Source organism: Palaemon carinicauda, chromosome 16, assembly GCF_036898095.1.
Source record: "Palaemon carinicauda isolate YSFRI2023 chromosome 16, ASM3689809v2, whole genome shotgun sequence".
Taxonomy (NCBI): Eukaryota; Metazoa; Arthropoda; class Malacostraca; order Decapoda; family Palaemonidae; genus Palaemon; species Palaemon carinicauda.
The window spans coordinates 89,956,778-89,961,244 of NC_090740.1; positions in this window are offsets into that span (position 1 = coordinate 89,956,778).

The window sequence follows — 4,467 nt, forward strand, 5'->3', positions numbered from 1 at the left end:
CGTTTACGCAGTGGGCGTCTGTACTCATATAGATATTTTGATAGGATTGAAAGGGGTCAAAGAGATAGAAAAAAAAAGAATACAGCAGTCATGGCTCCTCCTGTCAGCCCTACCCCTGGACCTAGTGGTGTAGGCCAGGCTAATCCTCCTCCAATTGTGACGCTTGTAAATGCCAGGTCAGCAATCCTTCCTTTTCAAGGCCGTGTCAACGGGTTCTTGCCACAAAATGTGGAGTCATGGATTTCATCCGTTGATGCCCATTTAAATGCCAAACAAATCGTAGATCCTTTTGTACAATTACAAGAAACTAAAAGTTTTATAGATTTTTCTAAGGGGGATGCGAGTGCGTATTTAAGAGGTGTTTCATTTCAGGAAGCAATAATAAGCCAAAATGAGTTACGGCCAACCTTATATGCTGTAAATTTAGAACACAAATCCTTTACGTTATTTTTTGACTCTGGTAGTCCACGTAATATTATGGATTTGAAGACGCATCATTTGTTGTTTTCGAACTTTCCGATTGAAAAATCAGGAATCAGACTTTCAGGTATAGGAAATAATGAATTAAACGTCATAGGCATAACTCATATTCAGTTCAGAGTCGGTAATCGCACGTTTGCCGATACATTTGTTGTTGTGAAAAACATTAATATGTATCCAGCTGTAATTATAGGATACCCATCTATGGGAAATCAAAACATTATCTTAGCTCCTGCAAAGCACGGCGTGTATATCAAAGGGAAATTCTATAAGTCTTCTAATACTTTAAAGTCTGTTTTGGATAATAAGGAGACGACAAATGTAACCGTAACGTACGTTGAAGAACCAATAACTTGTCTCACTAATAAAGAAATAATACACGCGACCCAGCAGAATTCTCGTTCACCCGTAATATCATCTTGCACGCAATATATCGAACCAAACATACCTTCGAATTTAATAGTGCAAATAAAGAAAACACTACCGGGATCTGAAATATTAATCCTTTCCGATACTTTGAAAACCAACGGATTGTCTGTCACACAAGCTATTTATACAGTAGGCTCACATCAGCAATGTAATATCGAAGTCTGTAATCATTTAAATAACACTTTAGTAATTCACAAAAATCAACATATCTTGGATGTAGAAGTTTATAAACATCGTATTCTTACCGTTGCTGAAATCAATCACTCTCAATCAGTTGCGGATGAATCCCTTTTACGATCTATTAAAAATAAAATCAGTAAGGACATTCAAGACGAAGAAATTCAGCAGAAAATTTTTGAACTTTTAAATAAATATACAGATGTCTTTTCCACTACGGATGGATCCTTAGGGAAAACAGATGTGATCGAGCATCAAATAAGGTTAAAAGACAAACAGAAAATTATATATGTACCCTCGTACAGACTCCCTATGAAATTCCAGAATGAAATAAATGATGAAGTAGGTAAAATGTTAGAGGAAGGAGTCATTAGAAAATCAAATAGCCCTTATAATTTTCCTTTAATAGTTGTACCGAAAAAAGATCGAACATGGCGTATCTGTGTCGACTTTCGTCGTCTAAACGAGGAAACGATCCCTGATCGATTCCCAGTGCCATGTACTGACGATATTTTGTCTTTGTTAGGTCAGAATAAATATTTTACCAGTTTGGACTTACTTAAAGGCTTTCACCAGATATCATTAGAAGAAGATAGTATCCCATACACAGCCTTCAGCACAGCCAGGGGACATTATGAATTTTTACGGATGCCTTTTGGTTTACGTTGTGCTCCTATAACATTTACAAGAATGATTAACATAGTGTTTGGAGACTTGTTAGGGGATATATTGCATGCCTATATGGATGATCTTGTAATCTTTTCCAACACCTTAGAAGAACATCTACGTAAGTTAGAACTAGTACTACAGAGATTAAGACAACATAACTTAAGGGTAAAGATTAGTAAGTGTGAATTTTTCAAAACAGAATTAGTATATTTGGGTTTCATGGTGTCAAGCCAAGGTCTTAAAGTAGTCCATGATAAGGTGTCGGCTATACGTAATTTTCCCATACCTACTAATGTCAAGGGAATACAGCAATTTCTGGGTTGTAGTGGATATTACAGGCGTTTTATACGCAACTATTCAATAATAGCCGCTCCTTTAACTGATCTTACGAAGAAGGGCGTAGATTTCATATGGTCTGAGCAACATCAACAGGCGTTTAATACTTTGAAAGATGAACTGTGTAGTTCTCCTATCTTAAAATTTCCTGACTTCGGTAAGGAATTCTTCATTGCAACAGACGCCTCAGACTTAGGAGTGGGAGGGGTATTGCTTCAGCAATATGATAAACAGTTTTTCCCGATAGCTTTCTATTCTCGAAAATTGAGAACTTCCGAAAGTAAATATGCAGTAATAGACAAGGAAGGACTAGCTATTGTTAATTCGCTAGTGCATTTTAAGTTCGTGATTTACGGTTATCCCGTTAAGGTTCTTACTGACCATAAACCACTAACAGAGTTCTTTAAAGGCTTCAATCACAGCCCTAAACGAACTCGGTGGCATTTAATCATTCAAGATTTTGGCGCAAGAATCGGGTATTTACCTGGGAAAGCAAATATCATTGCGGATGCATTATCACGCAACCCCGTGTCATCTTGTACGGAGTCTTTAGCTGAATTAATAGATATATCAACATCCATGCCTATTGTAAAAACAATATCTGAACAAGAAGATTTAGGCTGGAGTGCTGAATTGTTACAGACTGAGCAAAGAAAAGATCAGAAAATAGAAACAATTATAAATGCTTTGAAAGGCAATCATAAAGAAAAAGAATATATAAAGTATAAGCAGCAGAATTATGTAATCAAAGATAATATTCTGTGTAGGACTGTGACAAGGAAAACCCGCAATACACCACATGTAACTAACGACCAGGTAGTAGTACCAAACTCACTTGTTTCCACTGTCCTGAATTGGTTGCATTCAAATCCATTACATGGACACCCTGGGTTCTCATTAATGTCACAGAAAGCCAAATCATTGTTTTATTGGCATACAATGCTTACAGATATAAAAAGACACATAGCTAATTGTCGCACATGTCAGGAAAACAAAGGGCATACGAAAACACCTGTTAGCTTAGGAACTTATCCTGTTCCCAATCAACCCTTTGAAAGAATACATTTAGATTTGTTAACAGGATTTTACGAGTCAGACAGAGGGAATAAGCACCTCTTAGTAATTATAGATGCTTTAACTCGATATACAGAACTAATAGCGCTTAAAACTAAAACTGCGATTGAATGCGCTAGGAAGTTTTACGAGTGTTACATTTGTAAACATGGAATTCCACACATGATAATCTCAGACTCGGGTGGTGAATTTAATAATCACTTTCTTACCTCATTGTGTGAATTCCTCAAAATAAAGAAGATCAATACCATGATATATCACCCAGAGTCGAATGGGCTAGTGGAAAGAGCAAATAGGAAGATATTAAATATATTAAGGGTAACACTAGGGGGATCAGACCCCAACTGGGATATTGCAATACCGGCGGCACTGAGTACTCTGAATCATTCATATCATATATCAATTAAAATGTCACCGCATGAAGCATTGTATGGTACCCCAGTTAGAACACCTTTCCATGTATTAACGCCTACAACTAATCTATCAAATCCTTTAAAAGAATGTATAAATGCAAGTATAAGTCGATATGATATCCTTCGAAAGAATTTAGAAGAATCACAAATCATAATGAAAAGGAATCATGATAAAATAGCGAAACCAACTAAAACATATACCGTGGGTGATAACATCTATATTCAAATCAATGTCAGAAAAGGGCTCAACTATAAACTAACACCTAAGTTTGAAGGCCCATTTAACATTTTGGAAATATTAACGGCCAATAGGTTTAGAATTCAAAATGTAGCCCAACCCACGGATGAGAGAATAGTACCATTGTCTCACATAAGAAATTAAAAAGAAGTGAGGAAAAATTTTAATTTCAATTTAAAAGTTTTCTTTTTAATACAGGAGTAATTACATATGTTTTTTCTCGTTACAGGTTTCCAAGATGAATTTTTTGTTGTTGGGAGTGATATTGTTCGCTCAGACATTTTTTTCGTATGGGATGAGTTCTAAGACTAAGAATATATATTTTAAATATGGAAATATAGTTGAAAGACAAGAAGACATTTTTATTACATCAACCAACGTAATTGTCGAAGTGCATATGCAAGCAATTTTTCTTCAAGAGAATGATGTCACTAGCTTAAGAACCGCCATTTCAAGGTTTTCTGCATCATTGGATGAGTTGCATAGGAGACATTTTCGTTTGACTACTAAGAGTTTGCTTAGCTCAACATTAAAAATTGCAGAGATGCTATCTGATGACTTAAAGAATAAGACTGGAGAGACAGGATCTTTGGCTTATGACCTTTTGATGTGGACTGTAGGACACGAACAAAAAGAAAGACGGAATCCGTT